The sequence below is a fragment of the Protopterus annectens genome, chromosome 2.part0, assembly GCF_019279795.1.
Source record: "Protopterus annectens isolate FY-2018-M chromosome 2.part0, PAN1.0, whole genome shotgun sequence".
NCBI lineage: Eukaryota > Metazoa > Chordata > Ceratodontiformes > Protopteridae > Protopterus > Protopterus annectens.
Genome location: NC_056728.1, coordinates 1,541,697,311 through 1,541,723,355, shown reverse-complemented (window position 1 = coordinate 1,541,723,355; position 26,045 = coordinate 1,541,697,311). Strand labels below are relative to the sequence as shown.

At 39.1% G+C, this 26,045-nt stretch overlaps 1 protein-coding gene across 1 annotated transcript in view; it reads left to right on the top strand.

Annotated features, from left to right (window-relative positions):
• Nucleotides 1-26,045, top strand: part of LOC122793540 (probable protein S-acyltransferase 23) — a 711,842-nt gene that overhangs the window by 620,941 nt on the left and 64,856 nt on the right. The gene's annotated exons all lie outside the window — the stretch shown is intronic.

Genomic DNA, 26,045 nt, shown 5'->3' with positions numbered 1-26,045 from the left:
AACCCCTTAGTGAACATTTTAAAATAGACATCATTAATAACCATATCTGTGAAATTAAATATAGTAAAATTATCTATTTTACATATTCTTTGGTCATCATCTGAGTTCACTTGTAACATGTTCACAATATAATCATTTTCCTCTAGCGGTGTCAACGACCCCATTAAGTCAGTCGAAAATTCTGACTCTTCCCTGGGAACCTGCCCCCCCACTCCCCCCTGTAGTGTTGGGAATGGCTGGGGAGGAGGCTGCTCTGTGGGGGGGTGCAATCTATTACCCTGCCAAGACCTCATTTGACCATGATTTGGCTCTGCTAATAATTAAAGTATGAGAATAGTTTACATGGCCCCTATAAAAAAAAAACTCCGTGGCAGTGGCTTCTCCTTTAAGGAGGACCACACTGACGCAAATAGTAGACTACAAAAAATTACCATTTTCAACAGTGGGTCTCAGCCCATAAAAGTTTGGGAACCACTGTTCTACACCAACTATCAGACTGTTGAAAGAATTGTGTTTGAATTTCAGTACATTTTCAGTAAATTAAGAGTTTCGGTGCATTTTCAAGGGATTATGAGTTTCAGTTAATTTTCATGGAATTGTGAGCTTAAAGGGAAGAACGTTTACTGTTGCTAATGCTAAGTCAATTTTCAATGTCCAACTGTTTTGTTTGTCAAATGGTAGTCACTGTTTGTGTTGTAAAATTTGAAAGCAGTGTTAGTAGCATAATTGCCTTTGGTGCAAAAGGCTGTGGATTCTACTCCCACACCATGTAGATCGAGAGCTGCTATTGCAGTGCCCATTTGATTGCCATTTATTTGATGCATTTAAGGGGGGTGGGGGTTCCACACTCCTAAATATGTCCTCCTTTGTATGAGATGCCTAATAACTATGAACTTATTGTCAGCCTGTCAGTCATTCCCTATTGCAGTATTACCAGCTTACCAGTTTTTTAAATGAAATATAGGCAATTAATTATTCAAGGGCTACAGACACTAAATTTGTAGATGAAACATTGAAATGTAAAGTTGTTTGCCAGTAGCAACCTCTTCATTAGTTACAGATTTCTTTAATGTGGAATTATTCAGATGACTTTTACTTCTGCAGGCATTGTGCTTATTGAGTGATATTGGTGGATTGTAATGACAGAAGTCTGAGTGGACTTTCATGGTTAAAATGTTCTGAAATGGGTAGTTTTGTCATTATTGTTTCGTACCTTCTGTTTCATTGCTTATTAAAAGAATATTTAAAACTACAAATTATACAAGGAATATAATTTAATACAATCAGGAAGGTGAATCAAAGAATGTAAGGAGCCTATGGTTTGAAAAAAGCCCAAAGGTAAACTTAATCCTCCACTGGCCAGATGCATTTTCTTTGAATGTGGGTTTTCATGCCATTTCAATGAATGGTGAGTTTCAAGAGCAGAGAATTTTACTGTTCATGCTAAGTCTGTTTTCATTGTGAGACTGTATTGTCTGTTTACCAAATGGCTATCTGTGTTTGTGCTATTTTATTTCAATATCTGTGGTCATTGTAGAAGTAAATAAGAAAACAGTATGCACACTGACAGGTTTAAACAGTGTTTATGGTAACTGGGGAAAAATACTGAAATGGCTGGGGAGGCAGCTGCTGCTGGGGAGTAGGGGGTTGCTGCAGGAGGAGCTGCTCTGGGGGTGGCCTGATCTATTACCCCGCCTAGGGCCCCATTTGACCAAGATCCAGCTCTGGTATTTTGCACTATTTACTATAAACCATCGGAAGCTGGAATGAAAAAATGAAGTGTCAGTTGTCAAAAATAATAAACGCTTTTGTTCTATGTCTGGCAGTAAATTATTTTACAACTGAACTTCATTGTTTCATTCCAGCTTCCGAATGTTTATGGTTTTCACTGTTACTTACTGTTAATTAATAAAGGTCATATTGTTGAACATGTCAGTGCAGTTCTGTGGATTGTGGACCTCAACTGAAGTGGCAGCAGCCCACCCAGATGCATTTTGGGCAACCATTTATGAAGTAATAACAGGAAAAGTAATAATGACGACAACAATGATGATGGTGATAAAATAAGACTTAATGCAAGCAAGAAACTGGAATAACTTTGACTCTGCTGTTACTGTGTTTTCAGAAGAAGTTACTACAGTTTCTTCCTTGCTTTAAGTCTTTTTTCTCATTCCGTTCATTACTGCAGGTTGGCCCCATTTTTTTTAGATTTTTAAAGTTATGCAAGAAACATTAATTTATTTAAAAATGTTGTTAAAGCTTCTTGCTTGTCTAAGCCTTCAATTAGGTTATTTATTATTATTTTTCAAGTTGCCCAGTTTTTGTTGCACGTCTGTTTTATTTTTTTGAACAAATGAAAAAAAATGCAGCAGGTTGTGTTTGAAAGTGGTAAACAGCTTTTGCTCACAGTTCTTATTTAAACCTCAAAGCCTCATAGCTCAAGGGATAAAACCAAAAATGTAATGGGTCGTGAAATAGGTCAAAGTTCCAGAATCAGGGACAGATTTTAAGTATAACATTGTTCTTATATGCTTAGTTGCTAGAATAAAAGATTTTTGCATTAGCATGCATTTTCTGAAGGGTATGAAGTCTGTCATTATTTAAGTTTTGCAGTCCTCATAAATTTGTCAGAAAACCATAAATCCTATGAGGAACAGATCAAAAATATGACACGAAACCAGGAACAATCAAATGTATGCTCTGATCTGTCAACCTCTTAGGGCAAGAATCAGTGAGAAAGAGTGAGAAAGGCTCAAAATCATGGGCAAATTTTAAGCTTTACTCTTGTCACCAAAGCAATGTATGAAGGTAAAACAGTTCACACCACATTACCTTCACCTGGCCAAGCCTTTTGACACAATCCCTACTCAGGTATAGTAGAAAAGCTGAATAAATTGGGAATAAACTCTTACTTACATCACTAGATGGACTGCCAACTGGCTCAAAGGATGCAGGAAATCAAAAGAGGGGAGGCAACCATTAAAAAGAGACCAGTCACCAATGGAGTCCACAGGATTCAGTGCTGAGACTTTTCCTCTTTGGCATCTACTTCTCAAACGTAAAAGCAATACCAAAGGACTTTGGCTGACTAAGATTGAGATGATTGCAAGCTAGAAGTTATAGAATCTCCCAAATGACTTAACCATCATGCAGGAAGGTTTGTCCCAAACAGTAACAGGTGCCAGAATCATGAATTGAAAATACACTATCGTATCCTTTGGGAAGTCATCTACCACAGGAAACAACCAAATTGACAATACCCTCCTGAGAGTAGACCCAGTTGTTTAGCATTTGGGAACTTGTGTGGACAGTGATCTAACTTTTAGCCAACATGTGCCCTTTGTCATAAGATAGTCTTTCTGTATTGCACAGCTTATGAACAAATTGATTGTTACTAGATCTGGAGATGTTATTGTCAACTTGACAAAGCCCTCATTGGGTCAGTCATTTTCTATAATGGCAAGTATCTGTCCAGACACATGCAACAATTGGAATGCCCACAGAGATACCTTACTAAAAGATACACGTCATAATCAATAGATCTTGCATGGACCACCTCAAAGCCTTATCACTATACTCAGTATCCTACAGAGTGTTAAGAGGCGACCTGTGTCTGGCATACAAGGCTATCCTCCAACCCAGCACTTAATGGACCTACTGAACATCAGCAAGTCCAGTGACAACAGAAATACTCAGTCCAGGTATGTAAACAGAATGGTGTGGAGAGACGGATATATATCACAGAGGATACCACTGTCCCAGAACAGACTCTCCATTCAAGTAAAGGAAAGCACATCCCTGTCCATAATCAAATGCAACTTGGATCTAATGATGGGTAATAGAAAATGCACCCCAGGGTTGCCCCTTGTGTCTCTAATGGATAGAGACAGTTCCTAAGTGCTGCATCCCTTACACAAGTCCCCTCAAAGTATCTATTCTATGATTGCAGTTATTTATTCTCACAAAGGCTAATATACAAATATCTGCCATGGGATGGGTAAAACCAATTAGAAAATGTATTCTCACAAAGGCTAATATACAAATATCTGCCATGGGATGGGTAAAACCAATTAGAAAATGTTAATTCAAGCACCAAAAGGGGAAATGTCCTCCAAGTGAACCTATGTTGTGGTAGTAAATAGTTTTAAAAAAATGCCCCTTTTTTATCACTAAGTGCCCCTCTCACCCTTCCCCCCTCCAACTTTCAACAGCTTCCGGCACCTCTGAGGGCAACCCCCAGAAACAAACCCACATAGTTGAACCATAAGATCAACAATCTTTATAATAAAAGGAATAGAATTTTAATTAAAAGTAAGAGTAATTCCCAGAATGTTAGAGCCATTGTAACTGAAGTAATAAAACAACTCAGGAGATTAGTAATATCCACCAAAGCCAAGTTTGAGGCTAAAATTGTTACCCAAACCAAAGACAATCACAAGGCATTTTTTAGTTATGTTCATAATCTCAAAAGCACAACACTGCAATGCACTGAGATGACTGTGAACAATTCACTGAGGCTGACAATATAGCAAATCTGCTATCTAATAAATTTAGCTCTAACTTTACCCTTCTCACTCCTTCATCTGTCCATCAAGATATACCTCAAACTAGTTTACCTTCAGCTCTCACAAAAGATCAAGTCCTAAAAGTGCTATGAAAAGCTAAAAATAATTTCTATAAGGCATTAATGTTGTTACTCATGTCTATTTATCTTGCCCTTTAGAATGTGCCTAAACTTGCAGTGTAACTTGGTATGGTTATGATATATGTGTGTTATTTTTTTGGCATCATCTTTTTTATCACGTGTTTGTGGAGCTTTGTTGATACTTTTAATGATTATCTACAAGGCATTAATGTTGTTATTCATATGTCTTTTTATCTTGCCCTTTTTTATGTTTTTAAACTTGCAGTGTAACTTGGTATGGTTAAGATAGATGTGTATTATTTTTTGGCATCATCTTTTTTTATCAAGTGTTTGTGGAGCTTTTCTCCTCGGGTCTCCGCTGAAAATGGGCCCCCAGCCCAGTGGACTAACCTGGTTAACAAAGGACAAATAAATAAAAAAATGCATCAGTGAGTCATGACAATATCTCTAGATGCATCTTAAATAGCATGAAACACAATTTAGCCACACCCCTAATAATACTGTTCAGTCTCTATCTCCATACAGGTTTTGTACCAAACAAGTGAAGAACAGCTACAGTCATTCCCCTGCATAAGGGAGGACTTTCTGCAGACCCAGGCAGTTACTGACCCATAGGTCTGACATCTGACCAGCCTAATATGCAAAGCCATGGGAATACTTGTCATGAAGTTAATCAATCATTACACAGAGATCCTCCAAACTCTGGACCTGGCTCAGTTTGGATTTGTCAAGGGCAGGTCATGCTTACTCAACCTGATGGATTTTTTTGAAAAGATCACCAAAGCAAAGGATGAAAGCAAAACAGTACACACTGTATACCTCAACCTGGCCAAAACTTTTGACACAAGTCCCCACTTAGGCATAGTACAAGAGCCCAATAAGCTGGGAATAAACCCTTTTCTCACCCACTGGATTGCCAACTGGCTCACAGATAGGCTGCAGATAATAAAAACAGAGGCAGTTACTCCACAAAGAGACCAGTCACCAATGGAGTCCCCCAGTGTTCTCTGCTGGGACCACTCCTGTTTGGCATCTAATTTTCTGAAGTAAATAAGTTTGCAGATGACTGCAAAAAAGGAGCAATCATTGAATCACCAAATTAATTAGCCATCCTGCAGGAAGGTTTATCTTAAATAAATAACTGGTTCCTTAATCATGGACTGAAACTAAATACCAGCAAATGCATTATTATATCCATTGGGAAGTCATCTACCCCAGGGAACTACCACATTGACAATATGGCCCTAAGGATTGACCCAGTTGTTTGGAATATGGGAACTTATATGGACAGTGACCTAACATTTGACCAACACATGTCATGTGTTAAATGTGTTTTAAGAAAGTCCTTCTATATTGCACATCTTATAGGCAAAGGGATTGTGTTGAGATCTAGGGATGTCATTATCCCCCTTTATTCAGCCCTCATTAGGTCAATCGTTGAATATAATGCCTCTTTTGGCATGTATCTGTCCAGATACATGCAACAACTGGAATGCCCATAGAGATAACTTCATATAAGGCCTAAACAACATGTCCTACACAGACAGACTCAAAGCCTTGTCCCTATACTCTGTATCATACAAACTGCTAAGAGGTGACTTGCATCAGATATACAAGGCATCCTCCAAACCATTACTGATGGATTTACTGCACATCAGCAAGTCAAATGGCATCAGAAATACTTGGGGTAAGGATGTAATCTTCTTCTGCAACATCAACAGAAGGGTTTGGAGAGACAGATATACCTCACAGGGGATAACACTGCTGTGGAACAGACTTTTTATCAGTATTAAAAAAAAAGTTCATCCCTGCCCATATTCAACCACAACTTAGATCTACTAATGGGAAACAGAATATTTACACCAGAACTGCCACTTGTACTACTAATGGACATAGGTAGCTCCTAAATGCTTTATGTCATGCATGGGTCCCCTCACATTATCTATGGTATGATCCCAGTTATTCTTCTTAGGGGTAATATATAATTATCAGCCATGGGATGGGTAAGGACAATCTCTAACCAAATGGCATAGGTTAATTTGAACACAAAAGGGAAATTGGCTAGGCTTATAATGGCCCACAGGGGCCTAGTACCTATCTATGAACCTGGGAACCTATAAGGCCTTCAAGAATTTTGGGTAGAAAATGTATTTCCATAATTAAATTACTCAACACCCTGTCCTGGAAGACCTTGTACATCACTGATATAACTGGATGGGATTGGATGGGAGATAAGAAATTCACCCCAGGGATCACATCAGCCTTCCTGCTAGACAGGGGTCCAGGGAAGTAAATATTGTGGGAAGAAATAGCCAGGGAATTGTTGTGGCTAGGCTTGTATAGGCCCTAGGGCCAATAGCCTAATACCAACCTATGAACCTATAAGAAAAGCTCCTTTGCCATTTTGTCCACTAACCCAGTGTAGTCACTTCAAGGGATTATGATCTGTAACTATTCTGGATGTTTCTCCAAATAGGATTTGACCTTTTGAAGAGCCAACATCATCCACAGAAATTCCTTCTCCACAGCCATATATGAGTCTTTCCTTAGCTGAATCTTAGACTAAATTGTATTACTGGCTGCTCTTCTCACCTTGAAGAAACCTGGCTAATACAAGCCCAAATCCACAGATTTATAGCATCCTCCTGCACAATTCTTAGGTATAAGCAGAGATAGTTGGAACCTGAGGTCCACCTTATGCTTCACTGAGTTTCTGGAATGCCTGCTTACAATCAGGTGTTCAGATAACCTTATCTGAATTGTTCCTTCAAGTGAGATCCATAAGAGGAATGGTTGTGTTGCAATAGTGAAGGTCAAACTTTCTGTAGTTCCCCACAATTCCAAGGAATGTCCTTACCTGCTTTTTAATAACATGGGAAAACTATAATCATATTGCTTCCATAAAACTTAGTAGGCTGTGGTTTAATCTTTCTGCCATCTACCCTCTCAGCAAGCTAAGAAACTTCTGCTATTCCTACCCAATATTTTTTTTCTTAATGGTTAAGCCAGCCCTTTTCAGTCTGCTCAGCATCTCCCTCATTTTTTGAATATGTTTTTACCAGTTCTGGCTACAGATAGTGATACTGTCTATGTATGCATAGTATCTAGTTCATGCCATGATGTGTTTTACTGGCCTCTGGATGTTTGCTGGACATGTTACAGTTTTCTGAATTCATACAGTCCAAATGATGTGACAAAAGCTAATCACTGCCTATCTGCATTTTTTAAGAATACCCGCCAATAGTCCTTGGTCAGTTCAGTGGTAGTCAGATATTTAGCCCCACCCAATTGCTGCAAATCATCATTTGTTTAGGACACTGGGTAAGCATCTAATTCTGTGAGACTGTTTAATTTCCCCTAGAGTACGTGGAACCTGGTGTTTCTAGCAGTGTCTCTTTCTCTCTCTCTCTTTCCAGTTAAGACAACATGTGTCATATTGGGCAATGAGCACCTTTCAGCACTCGTTTCTGTAGCAGTTTCAGGTTTTATGGGTTCAAGTTGCTCACCCAAGGTGCAACCCTCCTCGGAGGGTGTACCACACACATTTGCATGCACACACTCACACCTAGGGCCAATTTAGAATGTCCAATCCACCTACTGCATGTCTTTGTAATGTGGGAGGAAACCAGAGCACCTGGAGGAAACCCACACAAACACAGGGAGGACATGCAGACACAACACAGAAGCCACCCCCCACCCCAAGAATTGAACCAGAGAACTTCTTGCTGTGAGGGGACAATGCTAACCGCTACACCACTGCGCCATCCTTCTAGCAGTGTAGCCCAGAGAGTATTAGAGCCCTGAATTACCAGATCTAACATCTCCTGCATTTCCTCCAACAGAGTTTGTTTAAGGTGCTCTGGTACCATGTAAGAAGCCTGACTGACTGGACATTAGGTCTTCATATTAATATGGTAGAGTTTGTTTTTCTGCCTCCTGCTTGGTAAGTCTTTACAGCAGTGAAAGGTCCCTACCTTGAGGCCCATGAAATATATGCAAATGACCATTTAGGGACATCGAGTAGTTCAGCTACATGGCTTCTGAAGGTCCATGACTTTTTTACTTTTTAAGTCCATAAGGGTAATTTGCATATATCCCATGGGCCTCCATTACTGGAGGTTTAAGGTATTATACAGTAAAAACTCTAGCTTGGCTGGGGTTTTTTTGCAGTTTTTACTGAATGGTTTGTCTGTGACCTTTTTACCCTTTGGTTTACTGCTGTTATACAGCCTTTGACCTAAACTAATCAGATTATTAACATCTATTGGATGTATGACCAATGACAGGATCTTTTCTCTTTATGCCTTCCCCATTTGTTATTTTCATGACTGGCTGTGTGTAACTGCATATTCACAAGATATTGTTTCATCATAGACATTTCCTTCTAGAACATATGAAGAGATGTCATCAAAAACTGACACCTGCATCTCTTCTTGACCCTTCCTAGTCCAAGTGTACCCTTACAAGTGGCACCAGAGAAGGTATACCTCCCACAACCCAAGTGGAAGGCATTGCCCCAGCAAGTAATGTTTCTGTCTTAGCAGTTGTTATGTCTGATGCAGTATTCCTCTTAAAAATAGTTACTTTACCCTCTAACATAAGTTACAGGCTGTTGTGATAATCTGGAGTAGTGGCACTTTCAAGACAGCCCACTTCTGCAGGCTAGTACCAGTCAATGATTAGTCAGTGCAAAATTTACAGTGCCTAATAAAGAAAATCTAACCAGTGGAGTTTCTTTCTGTGTCTCAGAATACAGATTGCTCTCACAGAATATGCTCTGTAACTGGAAATTTTACTGGAATTGAATGAAAATCAATAGCATATTAATGGACGGTGCAGTGGTGCAGTGGTTTGTGTTGTCGCCTCACAGCAAGACGTTCTCTGGTTTGATTCTTGGCTGGGGTCCCCTCTGTGCAGAGTCTGCATGTTCTTCCTATGTTCATGTGGTTTTCCTCCTCGTGCTCTGGTTTCTTCCCACATTACAAAGACATGTCTGGAGCATTTCTCCCCAGACCTCCGCTGAAAATTGCCTTGTTTCAAGTCAGACTTTCCCTGTAAACAAATGTTAAATAAATAAATAAAATAAAGATATGATCAAAATAAGATTGGTTGCTAAAGCATTAGTGTCCTTGGAATGAAAGTTTGTTCATTAGCAGTAAACAAATGCATGAAAAGGCTGTCAGTCAGTATTCTCTTTATCAGAACAGACAATGCATTTCTTTGTTTTGCATAAACAGACAGGAAATCACTAAGTCACTCACTGTGTGTAGATTCAGTCATTGGTCACAAAATTCAGCTTTTCAGCTTTCAGCAGTAAAGGCCCCCATGGAAGCTGATTTTGTGAGTTCACATCCTTAAAAGACTAAATAGTTAAAACAATGAATATCAAATCCCTCAGCTAATAACAAATTATGTGTTCAAAATACTGAGCAAACCAAAATATGTGTGTTGTCCCCTTGAATGGATTTCCAGCTACATTGGTATTGTTGTTGACATCTTTGCAGGTACTGGTGGCAAAGAAAGCCTTCTTTGTTGACTGGATAAAAACTGTACATTCCGATTCACACATCTTCCACCTCTCCATAAGATACTCGCCAGTAGCCAAAGCTTTCATGTTGTCCCTTATCCTGCTAATTTCAAAACTGCCTGGATACCTATTAGTACCAAGCTTATAGCCTAGTGGACCTCAAAAATCTTGAGCAGAGTAAGAGAGAGATGTTGAGTGATAAAACTGTCACATTTGCTACTGTTATTAATGGAGAGTTTTAGATTAACTGCAGGTCCACATTTGTTAGTCTGCTATAGCTCACATGGCAGGAGACAATGTGACACTGTGAACAGGGACCACTTTTAACTAAATAACAGGGTTATTGGATTCAATGAGTTGCTGTACCAGTGTAGTAAATAAGGACATTATGACAGCCATATGATAAGAAGAGGTCCATTTGAGTATCTTGTAAGCCACACCTATGGCCTTTCTTCATATCATGACAACTTATTGAACAAAAACTGATTTCCATCTGTAAATGTATTTAGGATGTTAATCACAGTATCTAGTTTCATTAAATTGATTTGGATACGATGTGTTGAAAGAACTATGTACTGCACTTGCCCCTATTCAGCATCAACCCATTGCTTTTAAACCAGGTGAGGTTTATATCTATCCCATGCTGAAGTACTGGGACAATTGTACCAAGTTTGTAGTCATCAGCAAATAACTGATCCATAGTCTAATTTTACCAGTTTGGGTATCTGAGAATAAAATGCCAGTAAGGAAATAACTGTATACAGAGCCCTTCTGGACCCCACCTGTTGCATCAGCTGCTGTGTATAATTGTGATTCATCCTGTCCGCCTGGGTTCTTTCCAGGAGCCATTTAACCATTTAACATTCCGGTATATCATGTATATCATGTAAGTATTAGTTCTAAGTGCACATAGCTTATCTGTGATCCCTCTATGTGGCATGATGTCATATGCCTCTCCAAGTTAAGATACATTGTGCACCAATGATTTCTCACCCAGAGCAGCTGTGATCTTTTTAGAAAAGTTGACCAGGCTTAAAAGGCAAAATCTGTCTTTTAGAAAAGCCATACTGGTTTATGTTCAGATGAAGTAAACTACTTATACATTTCCAAACCAATTCCAACAGTGCCCTTTCCATACTTTTGCAGATAATACAGGTAAGAATGACAGTTCAGTAGTTATCTAGATAAACTTAGGTAAATAGTTCTCTAGACTATCTGTTAATACACAATTAAATATTGTCACTACCGTCAGCCTCTTGTCATATGCTAGGGACCAAGCCTGTAGAGAGATATTTGTAAACCAGATATGAAGGGTGTACAGACTGTGTACAAGACCTTACTTTATACTTGCAAGAAAACAACCAGAGATAATGTCTGATCTTATGGAGTTTATGCTTTTTGTCCTTAGACCTGTCTTATTTTTGTATGATCCTTGGTTATCTTTGGAAGATTACTCAGTAACACTAAAGTATGCGGTGGGTTGCAGAATTAGTGTTCATATACTCACAAAGAACTGGTTTAGTATTGTGAATTAAAAAAAGCTTTTTGCTTGACTGACTAAGCCTACTTGTCCTTTTTTAAGCCAAGGAATCAATGAATCTTCTCTATTTTAGAAAAGCTTTTATTTATATGTTTTCATTGTATGATCCATTGAAGTATTCCACCACTGAGGTTTGAATCTCACTCCTTATTTAAAGAGTGTTTGGCATTGTTGGTCATAGGATCATAGAATAATTGAAAATACAAGGCAATTGGGTCTTGCAACCATTTATGCCTTATCAATACCCACCCACTGACTGAACCTTCTGTCCAGAGGAGGGCCAGGCCAGTCAAACCAGGGGTGAATTTATGAATACCCATCCAATCATCCAGTTCCTGTTTGAAGGAAGTTCATGTATTACACTGCTTAATACTCCAGAGGCAGGGAAGGAGCTGTGTAATAAACCTATCTCTCCACCTTGTTTTATTTATCATCCAGTAATGATGGAGATCACTAGTTTTAGTATTTGTGGGACTATTCAATTTTTGGAGATACAAAAGATCCAGGACCACTGGATCCCTAATGGCTCAGGAGGCAAGACATAGATCTCCCCTCAGTAGTCTATAAGATAATGAATACAGGGACAGTGCTTTCAGTCTTTTATGGTAGCTTGTTTTTTAAGTCAGTAAGCCAGTAATCTTCTTAGTTGGAAACCTCTGGTTGTTTCTAGTTGTTTGATATGTCTAGTGAGGTACCTCCTAAAGGGGACATTGTATTCAATAACTGGCCTAATCAAGGCTGAATATAATGGGACAAATGCGTCCTTGGATCTGGAAGTATACCTCTCAACCTAGAAATATCAAAAACCTGGACAAAGGCCCATGAAAAGTAGGTACAACCAGCTAAATATTGGGGCACTGATTAACATAAATATGAAAAGTAGGTACAACCAGCCAAATATTGGGGCACTGATTAACATAAAATTTGCATACATAATTATGTAACCCTACCCACTCCAGTTGAATTTTGGGATACCATCAACATGCATTTTCTGCACAGTAAGTTATGAAAGTCTAATTTCTGGCATGACTGTCTGTAATATTCATTGATTTACTGCCTCATAGTAGTTTTGAATGCTACATGAAATTTAAAATACAAACAGTGCTTTTATAATAAAATGTACAGATACAATGGACAATGGATCTACATGATGTATTGAACAAAAACTGTACCATTTTGCAATCCATACCTATGACCTAAGGTTTCACTGGGAAAAAGAGAGAGAGAATAAACATGAATAAATGTCATCTCAGAACAATTCAGACTACTGCCATTTCCTGTACAATACATCCAAGTGAAAATGGCATACAATTGCACATCAGACAACTCTAAATATTACCATTAAGTACATAAAAAGGCAACAATGCACATTCATGATGTTTTCTAATCAATGCCATCCTTCATCAGAGCCAATGCATTCACCTACACTGTGCCCCCACTACCTCCTCTAAGAAGTGTGTATTTTGCAACACAGCACTACATAGAAATAAAAACATTGCCACTATCTTCAATACCTATTTTATCAATTCAATGTCTAAGCTACTGAACCCTAACCCAAACTCCTCTACTACTATCTCCCACTTTTCTGAAGCTACTCTTAATACTAACTCCTCGTATACCTTCTCCCTCAAATCTGTACCTACTAGCTACATCAAAACTCTACTATCTAAATTAAAACCATGCTCAGCATCTGCTGACAATATTCCTTCCACTTTTCTTCTACTAGCAGCTGACTCTCTTGCTCTCCCTGTGTCTATCCTAATTAATCACTCTATCTCTGAATCTAAAGCCCCTTCCATCTGGAAACAATGCTACACTCTACCTATACACAAAGGAGGTAACTCCTCTGATATCTCCAACTTTAGACCTATTGCTATCCTCTCCCGTCTCTCTAAAGTACTAGAAAAATGTATTCATAAACAAGATATGCAGTATCTAATATAGGAAAATCTGCTTACACCCACTCAACACAGCTTCAGACCCAAACATAGCACCACTACAGCTCTATTATCCTTCCTCAACACTGTCTCTAGAGCCATGGATGACCATAAACCTATTTCTTGCCTATTCTTGGACCTCTCAAAAGCTTTCAACACTGTCTCACACTCTCTTTTGCTGCACAAACTGCATAACCTCAACTTCTCCTATGATACTGTTGCATGGTTCTCCAGCTACCTCACTGATAGAGCTCAGTCAGTGAGATGGCACTCTGCACTCTCCCCTCCTCTCCCTGTCAAAATGGGTGTACCTCAAGGGTCTATCCTAGGGCCTTTACATTTTAATATCTTTACTAATCAGCTCTATACCTCCTGTCCTCAGTCATCTTTAGTGCAATACACAGATGACTCTACAGTCATCACCACAGCCAACTCTCCCTCTAAGCTCTTTTCAGCTAATCAGGCATATTTTAACTTAGTTGAAACATGGCTCTCCAACAACCAGCTCATCCTTAACCCTGAAAAAACAAAGCTGTTACTCTTCCTACCTAAAAAGTTCAACAATATTAAACCCTCCTTCTCCATACAGTCCCTTAATAACACTCCCATTCATGTAGAATCCAGTACTAAGCTCTTAGGCGTAACCATCGACGATCAGCTTAAATTTGACTTGCATGTCCCGGCAGACCAGAAAGGATCCGGAACTTACTCAAGATTATTTTTAGTACCAAAGAAAACAGGGGACTTGAGACCAATTCTAGATCTCAGCAGACTCAACAAATCTGTAGAAAAGACAAAGTTCTGGATGGTCACGCTTCAGTCTATACTCCCGTTCTTAGGGAAAGACAACTGGATGTGCTCAATAGAGCTCCAGGATGTGTACTACCATATAAAGATGGCAAGGCCATCCAGGGATCATCTGCACTTTCGGCTGGGGGCCATTCATTACCAGTTTTGAGCCCTGCCCTTTGGTCTCACTACAGCCCCCAGAGTGTTTACCAAATGTATGTCAGTGGTTATGGCTCACTTGAGACATCAAGGAATCCGGGTGTTTCCATATTTAGGTGACTGGCTCCTTACCGCACCTACCAGGTATCATCTCATACAGGCAAGGGACATTACCTTAGACCTCTGCTGTCAACTGGGGGATATCAATAAATTCAGAAAAATCTGCCTTATCACCATCGCAGTATACCGTCTTCATAGAAGCAGACATAGACACCGTCAACATATCCCTAAAACTTCCTTGGGAAAGAATACTATCCTTCGACAACAGATTCTGGACATTCTCCCAAAGCACAGAGCACTGGCATCAGAGATTCTCAGACTATTGGGCACAATGGCAGCAGCTATTATAGCAATACCCCTAGCGAGGTCACGCATGCGCATTCTTCAATGGCTACTTTTCACACAGTATACCGTTCAGGAGTTACCTATGGATCACCTGGTTTGGATAACCAACTCATGCAAGAAGGATCTTCGGTGGTAGCTGACATCCGAATCGGTAACCATGGGACGTCCCTTTATTCTTCCGACTCCAGTTGCAACTGTGACCACAGACATCTCCCTGATTGGGTGGGGGACATTATCAGGGATGGACAGTCCAAGGCATATGGCAAGAACAAGAGGCTCACTTGCATATCAACATCCTAGAGATGAGAGTGGTACTCTTAGCGTTGCAGTCCTTTCAAGACTCTCTTCCTCTGGGGACTATTGCAATCCAGTCAGACAACATGTCAGTAGTCTGGTATATAAACAAACAAGGAGGAACCAGATCTTATCCCCTATGTCGAGAGGCTCTGAGAATATGGCATTGGGCAGAGTCCACCCAGCGCTTTTTGATAGCAATGTGCATCCCAGGAAATCCAACATGATAGCAGACAAACTAAGCAGAGCTATTCTTTTGCCACACGAGTGGTCCCTCAAGAACGAAGTAGAGGAAATGATCTTCCGCAGATGGGGCCAGCCTTGCTGCGATTTCTTTGCAACTCCCACAAATACCAAATGCAGCAACTACTTTGCCCTAATCCCCCCGGTGGGGGAGTCCCTGAGGGATGCGCTCATACATGATTGGCCCCCGGGTCTTCTTTATGCATTCCCTCCCTTCCCGCTAATTCCCAAAGTTCTGCAGAAAGTCAGTGCCCTGGGAAGGACAGTTATCTCAATAGCCCCCTTTTGGCCTTGTCAGATTTGGTTCCCCTTTCCTGAAGCCTCATCTTTTGGAAGAGCCCTGGATCCTGGACCCAGTGTGGGACCTTCTGACTCACTCGTCAGGAGCTCTTCACCATTCTCTACAGTCCATCAAACTGACAGCATAGCTGCTCCAATTCCAAGAATAGCCAGGTTCCAAAGTTTGTCAGCAGAAGCCTAACATATACTACTGTCTTCCCATAAGTCCTCAACTAGAAATCTTTATCTTAGTAAATGGAAAAGATTTGCTATCTGGTCCCAGCAAAACAACATTGATCCATTCCTTGCTGCGATATCGGATATATTGGAATTCTTGACTAGGCTATTTAATGAAGGGGCCGCAGCAGCAACTCTTCGGGTTCAGCTGGCTGCTATATCACATTTTCATATTGGTGAACTAGGGGACAATATCATGTCTCATACAATGGTGAAGGCCTTTCTAAAAGGTGCAGTACATTTGAGGCCCCCTGTTAGATCCCCTGCTACTCCATGGAATCCAAATCTTGTTCTGTCAAAGATTATTCTTCCTCCTTTTGAACCGGCATCTTCCTGTGAATTGAAATTTCTCTCGTGGAAAACTATTTTCCTAGTGGCTATCACCTCAGCACACAGAGTTTCAGAATTACAGGCCCTATCAGTGAGGCATCCATATTTGATATTCCACAAGGATAGAGTTTCCCTCAGAACAAACCCTTCTTTCCTACCAAAGGTTTGCTCGGAATCCAACCTTAATCAGACCATTGAATTGCCAGTTTTCTTTCCTAATCATACTAATCAGTTGGAGTATATGCTTCACAAGCTTGATGTTCACAGACAGCTTCATTTCTATTTAGACAGGACAAAAGACCACAGACAATCTGACCAGCTGTTTGTGTCATTTTCAGATTCCAAAATAGGTGCCGCAGTTTCCAAACCTACCTTATCTAAGTGGTTTTTGGACTGCATATCCTTTGTTTATAGTTCTGTACATATTTCCTTAGAAAACAAAGTCAAAGCTCATTCAACTAGATCTGTCTCTACTTCTACAGCTTTTTTGGCCAGGCCACAAATAGATTCTATTTGCACGGCAGCTACATGGTCAAAGCTGCATACCTTTATTATTCATTACAAAGTAGACAAGGCCTCTAGGGACAGGGCTTCCTTTGGTTCTGCTGTCCTTAGGCAGATACTCCCGTGAGCCACCCAAGATTGTGGTGCTGGGGACAATACCCTTCAGTAAGAATGAAGGCAAGATTGAACAACTTCACATAAAGAAGTTATGTACTTACCATAACGTTCCATGTGAGTTGTTCCTCTCACCTTCATTCTTACGACCCACCCTCCTAACCCTCACCAGTGTCTGGAAGTTCCAGAGTTGGCTATTTCTGCCTGTTTTGTTTTTTTCCGAGGAGTTTCTCCTTTCACTGGTTACTGGAAATATGAGTATGGTGTTGTTACTCTGCGAGTATGTTACTAGTTGGCAGCAAACAAGATCTGAGGGAAGTAGAGGAGCATCATGGGAAAGGGTTTCGGCCTCGAGCTGTTTGGAGACCACGAGCTTTGGAATTTGGCCGACTCGGAGCCATCAGTAAGAATGAAGGCGAGAGGAACAGCTCACATGGAACGTTATGGTAAGTGCATAACTTCTTTTTTTTTATTGCAACGTCCATCTAATTTATGGGAGATATTAAACAATGGTTATTGTGTAAGGAAAGTTGTTTTTTTTAAGTATGAGAAATAAAACCATTTTAAACGAGCAAGCATGTGTATTATATTATATTATATTATATTATATTATATTATATTATACCACCTAAGGATTGCCAGGCACTATCAGTCTGGCAACAGAAGGAGGGCATGCATGCTGTCCTTCCACTTTAGTCCATCAGTTTGGTGATATTTTTAGCATTACACAGAGTAATATATTCAGTTAAATGAGATAGTTATTGGACTGTATTGTGGAGGCAACTACTTGTGCAAAGTAAGTACTGAATATGTGCCATGCTGAACAACTTTCAACTGCTCAGGGCATGTGGAGCAACTGCAAGCTAATTCTGGTGAAGTAAAACAGCTGTAGGCAGCTAGACACTACTCTGAGGACCCATTGTATGCATTGTGGTTTGCTGGGTCAAGATACCTGCATCCAAACAGAGCATGTTGTAATACCACTAAGCGATATACCTCACAAATGTGAGCAGTTTATAACAACACAGAAAAGCTGAAAAAAAATCAAACTAGTACAATGGTAAATAGCAAAAAGACATTCTTCAATGTTATACTGCACTCAGAAGCCTAGAAATGGCTAGGTTCTTTCTCCACTCTCACTAGAGTATAAACCAGGGCATTTCTTAACTAGATTACTAGAAAATCACCAAAAAGTACATAGTTATTTCAGTAAATTCAGTAACTTCGGAAAAGTACTTATCCAAGGTCTTGTAGGTATGGGGTTTTTTTGCCATATCTGATGGAAAATTATCACAATGAGTAGCGTTGCAGCTTAGCATGAAGTAGCTTATAGTAAATGAGCTCTAGGCCATGCAAGTATGAGCAGTTTATAATATAACAAAACAGAAAAACTGATATTGCAGATGTGATCCCAGTTTGTGCTGGTAAGAGCCTTACTTTATCTGAAGCAGTCACCTTTTACAAAGTTTCTTAAAGTGATGGGATTGAATACATGGTTAGAGGTGGTATTTGAGGGATAGTATTAGTCTGTCATGGTCTTATTTTGCAAAACAAAATATGACTTTCTGGGATGAGTATATCATTGTATGCTATGGTAATACCCTGCATATTATTTCTGTTGGCTGAGTATCACAAGCATTTTAACTTTATAAGCTCAGTGAGGTGTTGTGTATATTTCTTAGTGGAAATGAAGCTGATCCAGTCGCTTGTTGAGTAATTGAGTTGACCAGAATTAATGTTTTCACTTAGACTTTTACTCCTTGAGGATTATTAAGCTATTCACAATGTTCCTTAGGTGACATGGGAGAGGGTCAAGGTGACTGACAATTATGTGATAGTATTATTAATTGTTACAAGCCTACTATTATGTTACACTTGTGATGTCAGTTGATTTGTCTCACATTTAGACTTTAAGGTTGAAGACAGACACCAGTTCCACTGGACCTGAGTGAATGGAAGATGCTGCACTCAGGAATATGGGGTGCTGGATAGCTCATTCAACCACATTACAGTGAAACAGAGAAAATAAGCTTATTATAGACCGGTTCTTATGTATGAACAGCCCTATTATGCAATAAAAGGTTATTTATATTCAAAATCATGCATGCTGATTGGACAAGGCATTAAATGTGAGCATTCCCCAAAAGAAGAAGTCTGACCACTGAACTAGACCTCAGCAGCCTAAATAATTACAAATAGTAGAAAGAAAGAAAGAAAACAAAACAAGCCAATTGCTTTGTAAAAGCCTTCCTACATTACACCCAAGTCTCCCCCTTCTTGTTCTGTTGCCATTGCAGACTAATAGTACCAACACAACAAAAAGGGCAGGTATAAGTATATGATAGGAAGGCTTAAAATAAGCAAGTGTCTTCTGCTATACTTCATTGATGTACTGTCCATGCATGGGGATTTATATGTCATATGCACACGCGGTACATCAGCAGTTGACACAAGAGGTGGAAGAACACTGAAGTGTCATCATACAATGGCATCATTTAAAAAAGTGAGCAATTTCTTTCATAATTTTGTATAATAGCAATAATCTATGCATGGGTATGGGTAATGCAGGATTTACCCATGGCTTCAGGCTTCACTGTTGAGATGAAACCACACCAGTCATGGGTACCCAAACGAAGTCAAGAATTGCAGCTAAACTATACCAGTAAAAAAGTAGGACTGCTATTGATAGAATTTAAAGAAGGAACACCTTCAGCATAAAATTATGGGTTTAAAATGTGTAAAACAACCCAAATACATGGCTAGGTGCACACATATGACATACAACACAAATGGACACCTCAACTAAATACATATTTAAAAAAGTTTTAGACAGAACTTGCTACAATAGAAAGACCACCTAAAGAGAAACCCCTTATTACAGCTGTAACACACATTGAGGTAGTTCACAAGCAATTGTGAATGGAGAAACAGAAATCAGCTTCATGCAAAATTACTACTTTGAAAACAGTAAAATAGGTAGGGCTTCAGCAAAAGAAATTTGAAAATATAAAACTAAAAAATACAGCAGCATTTTTAGAGAAGTGTCTCAAAGCTGGGGTTACTACATAAACTGCAGCAAACACTGAGTGATTAAATATCCAAACAAAATTCCAAACAAAAAAATAAAACTAATTTCCAAATATTGTCACATATAACCATTTGCTACACAAGTTATTAAAATGATGCCAAGGAATACAGCAACCATGCTTCATGAGTTTGGAGTTTGATATAATTTCTTAAGGAGGTAGCAGATGTTATGATGTGGTCTCTTCTATAAAAGTGTCACAGTCAAAAGCTTGGTCCAGTAGTGGATATATTGCGTACAGTCTTCTTATTGAAAAACATGTAAAAAAAGAAGTACTTATGTTAAGAAGTACTTCTTTTTTTACATGTTTTTCAATAGCATGTTCTACCCAGAGATATAGCAACATGAGAGAATGCAGCCAGACATATTTCCATTAAAGAGATTATAGCTGTGACATAGAAAATAGCCCACATGTATATGTGTAAAATAAATAGCATTATTTGTCTTAACCTGCTTGCATGCAAGAGCAGCACTTTGTGAGTTACCTAGCCATTCTTAAACATGCATTTCATTAGTAAGGCCAATGGTCAGTGTATTGACTAAAGGGCTGCATACTCAAATGTCTTTGCTGACTGATGTTTCTGTTTTAATACTTGAAATGCAAGCTCCATTTTTATGGGAAAGTACATGGCATTGTTGACTCTTGTAAAAAAATAACACTTTACTTTAATAGCAGCTTAATAAAGAATTTGTGTTGTATCCCAATCATCTCCACCACAGAATCAATCGGTAATAAAGGGACCTTGAAATAAAGAGAAAATTTTCTGTAAACCCAGAGTTTCCTTTTTTATTGTAAAAAATTCTCCCAGTAATGCATTTTAGTCCACTACACCCATTGTGAATGTGACTGCTGCTATTTCTCACATCAAGGCAGAATGTCATTTTCATTCTTCTTAGAGAGTTTTCAGATCAGGCTTGTGAACTTGCCTTCTATCCATGGTAAATGCTATTACTGTCTTTATGGGGCATATGGTATCACAAACACCTTATCTTGAGGTTTTGGAGTGGAATTGCTGAAAAACTGCCAAAAAATGGTGGCTCTTCATTTTATTTATCTAATGTAACTGTATAGCACCTATAATGCTCATTGTTTTCTTCCAGAACCTGCAGTCTTCATGAGGATGGCAGCTGTTTTTCAGATCAGGTCTAAATATCACTTCTACTTCAAATGGACATTTCACTCTCGCTTAAATAAATCATCTGCTTTATCCTTTACAGTATGTCTGCATTTATGCATTAGAATCATAAAATGCTATATTGACATTTGGGGGTGAAGTTCCAGAAATGGGTTATAATTCCACATTAATTAAGAAAGCTTAGTCTAATAGCATTGGTAGTTTTCAATATTTTTCACAAACCTAACAATTTAGCCACTGTGAGTGAAAATACCATATCGTATTACCCTTGAAAATGTGCCCTGTAAGAATAAGCTAGTCAACAAAAAAGAGAGAACTAAGGAAGGATGAAAAAAAGGCAAAAAAATAAATAAAGAAAGGAAGAAAAGAAGGACAAAGAAAAGGGATGAAAGAAAGTAAAAAAAAAAGAAAGAAAGAAAGAAGTAAGGAAAATATGTTGTGTAACTTGAACTTACCATAACAGTAGATGTTTGAATGAGCACTGCTGCAGTAGCCTTAGCTATATGAGTTATATCATGCCAAGAATATAACAGCCAGACAGCTTCCAAAGCTTCAGGGCGCCTTCCAGTTCAAGCTGAGCTGACTAAAAGACAAGTTTGAGTGCAAAGCCCTTCAGATCTTTACTGCCAGCAGAGAGAAGGAGGCTAAGCCCTGAAAGGACAAGGCCAGGAAAAACAAGAAATAAATGTCCACACCCTGACAGAAAAAGCACACACCAAAAAATAAGGGAGATGGAGGGAGGAAGTGGCTCCTGCAGCAGTGATCATTCAAACATCTATTGTTATGGTAAGTTCAACTTACACAACTGTACTGTGTTCTTCATATTGATCACTGCTGCAGTAATCTTAGCTATATGGATAGTTTAACATAATTAACCATTTTCTGAGGTGGAATGAGAATGGTCCAGGTGCTCCTGGAGAATTGTCCTAGCAAAGCATGATCTAGACCTAGAGAAGGAATCCAGCATATGGCGCTTTTTGTAAAAGTATGTACAGAGGAACAAGTAGTAGCTTCTAGAATAATTCTAGAATCCAACCTTTTCTAAATAGCCATAGAAGAAGCCAAGGTCCTTGTAGAGCAAGCCTTAACCTTGCCTGAAATAGATTTGTCATGATGAGTAAAATGAAAGGCAATACCCTTAGACAGCCATTTGAAAATAACCTTTTTTAACACTTTCTGTCCCTTCTTACCTTCAGAAGAAATAAACAATTGATCTGATGATCTAAAAGAATTAGTGCTGCCAAAATATTGAGTTGTCTGTGGACATCCAAGGTATGAAACATCCTTTCTTCCTCATTTATAGGTTCAGGTAAGAAAACGGGGAGATGGAGTGTTTGACTTAAAGTAAACTCAGATACCACTTTAGGCATAAAAGAAGGATTAGTTCTCAAAGAAACCCTGTCCCTGTGATAAATGAGGTAAGGTTGACTCACCATAACAGCTTACAGCTCAGATATCCTTCTTGCAGAGGTCAGCACAATCAATAAAACTATTTTCTGTGTTAAGAACCTCAAGTCAGACAGCTTAGCTGTTTCAAATAGAGCAAGTGTTAGTTTCTCTAACACAAAATTAAGATCCCAAGGAGGACCCATCAGTTTACTTGGATGTCTGTTATGCAAAACCCATTTCAAGAACATTTTGACATGTGACTGCCGTGAAAGAGGAGGATCCATAGGCAGACATGCTGAAATGGACAATAAGTGAACTTTGAGAGAGGAATAAAAAATCCATAGGAGAGTAATGTGTACAAATATTGTAAAACCAGAGACCAGCTAGCCCTGAATGGGTGCTGGTTATGTTGTTGGTACCAACTAGAAAACCCTTTCCGTTTGCTAATATACAATTTTCTAGTAGCAGGCTTTCTTGCCTCCATCAGTACCTGTTGCACAACCTGAAAAAGCAAGTGCCTAAAAGGATGAAGAGTGACCCCCAGAAGGGATAAATTTCCTCCATACCTTTCAGCTGCCCAGATTTTCATAGTGTTTCCAGATTTTTGCTTCATGGTTTTGGTCTTTCCTCGTAAAATTTGTGATTTTCTGGCAAATCACGGAAGACTGCAGTCATACATTTGTGTTTCAGACTTCACATCCTTTAGAAAAATGCATGCTCATATATTGGAGCAATATTTAAAATCTGTCCCTATTTTTGGGCCTTTCTTCCCCCATTATTTTAGGCTTTGTCCAGATTTCTTGGGTTAAGAGGTTGAGAGGTATGATTTCCTCCCACTGCCTTCTGTAACCACAATGAATAATTTGCAGAACTCATTTGTCTGAAACAATCAGTTGTCAAAGAGAAGAATGGAGATTTGGAAATTCAGAATTTCTGGAAGAGAAAGATGACCAGGGTGGGAGAGGATCACAAGGTCTCTTGAATACTCATTCAGACATGTTGGAGTCTCCTTTATTTTGGGAGGTTTGAGATTTCTTTTTGGAACATCCTTGCCACTTCTTCTTAAATGTCCGGTTACCTGAATTCTGTTAAGACTGTTTATTTTGTTTTTTTGCCAAAACTGGATGAGGAAATAGAAAATCTCTTGGACAATTTGGAAAAGGAGGGCTGAAAAATCTTAGAGATTCCATGGATCAGCTTGCCCCCTTTTCTATCACCTCTGCAGCAGAGAGGCCAATCACTAAATCTCTATCCAAGGGAAAATTCAAAATTTCATTTTTAACATCATCTGGAAGGTTCTGAGAATGCAGTCAAGCAAACCTCCTTAAAACCATACCAGTGGTCATAGCCCTGGAAGAAGTATCAACAGAGTCATACACACACTGCAAACAATGAGTAATGACCTGTGCAATACAAGAAACTAAGTTATTTTAAGCAGCTATTTCTTCACAAGAAGAAATTGTAGATAAAATATTCCTGATATTTTCCCAGTATGTTAGAATAAACATTAATAGAGGAGCCTAACAATTTAAAATTCTGAAATTCAAACTTGCAGAAGTATATACTTTTCCCCATACTTATTAGAAACAGTAGGACTGGAATTAACTAAGTGCTTAGCAGCAGTGGAGTCAATTAAGGCTATAGCTGATGGATCAGGTGTGGGAATAGTGCATACAATTTTAAAAGACTGAGGAACTTTATACATCCTGTCTGCCTTTTAAGGGACAGCTGCCTGACTATCAGGAAAATTGCAGACAGTAAGATACTCATCCTCTGAAACAGACAGGACAGGAGGAATGGGTATAGGTTCTGGAAAATCCTTCTGTAACAACTGGTAGATTTTGAGGGACTGAGAAGCCTCAGTGTTCTCACACTGAAAACACTGGACCATTCTAGCTATAATCTCACAGAAAGAGAACCCACCCACAGGGAGAATCAGAAAGTGAGCTCTCCTCTGATTCTGGTTCAGAAATCTGAGGACAAAACCTGAATCCATCCCTGCATCTTCCTGTTCAGACTCAGAGTCTTGAATCTCTTCAGGAAAGGAGGCAACCCTCTTTCTTTTATCAGAATTTATTCTACAAGAAATCTCAATTGCCTGAATCAAACTTTGAGTCTGTCCCAGTAAACTATTTGTATCAAAAGAAATTTGAGGAGGAGTAGATACACGCTTGGTTTTCTGTTTCTTTCTGACAGGAAAAATGGGGTCAACCATGTTACTAATGGCAGCTGCTGCTTCCCCAGGGATGGACACAGCATTCTGACACAACAGAGAAACCTTCCCTGTTCCCTCTCCCAGGACTGACAAGAGTGATTCGCCCTTGCCCACTGAAGGGACCCCAACAGTCACCAATGATGTGGCTAACCCTTGGCCTGTAGGGGAAAAGATGAGTGGTTTGAGGTACAACAAATGGCTACAGCAAAGTTACCCACCTGCAGCTGAGTCAGATTGCTAGCCTGATGTATTAGCAAAGGCTGTTTGCTTAACTTTTTTTTTTTTTTTTGTGGCTGGAAGAAGGACCAACTATGGGCAGTCTTTTCCATGGTCCAGCCAAAAATAATGCCTCTATCCTGGGGAAAACAAGCAACAATGTCAGTAAAACTACCAGTCCACAAAAGTTCCTTTTTTGACAGAAAAAAAGCAGTAAAAAGTACTTTCAAACACTTTGCAAGCCCCACAACATTAAAATAAACACAATTTCTCCACAGAAAATATTTTATCTGTTAGATAGCAACACTTTTATACTGACAGAAACAACCAGTGCTCCATTTCAAAGAACATTACAGTCTCAAGATAATCCATTAAAACACAATACTCCCAGCTTTAAAATAACTTTCCTGAAAGGAAAGTAAAAAAAAAATCTGTAAAAAACAAGAAAATTAAAGATTTTTTTTCCCTAATGGAAACTTATCTGTCTGGCTAAGGAAAGCACAAGCTGACCATCAATCCTCAAAGCTTCAGAGGAGCATGCTCTTCATTGGCAGTAAAACTCTAAAGGGCTTCAACTCAAGCTGCTTAGTAGTGTGGGCATGCAGATGGTGCCCTGAAGCTTTGGAAGCTGGCTAGCTGTTATATCCTTGGAAGGATATAACCCATATAGCTAAGGCTGCTGCATCAAAGATCAGTATGAAGAACACCAGAGGGGTAGAAAAGAAGGAATCAATGAAGTAACAATTGAAGAGAAAGAAAGAAAGAATCAGGAATAAACAAATTAAGGAATGAAAGGAAAGAAAGAAGAAGGAATGGATGGAAAGAAATAAAGGAATGAAGAAATAGAGAATAAGGAAGTAAGGAATGAAGTCAAAGAAAAAAGGAAATATGCATAGCTATAATGAATGAAATTAAAGTAAAAGAAAACAAGAGAAAAATGAAAGAAAGCCAGTTCACATTACACCAGTACACCATGGATATAACATCTATCATTTTCAATC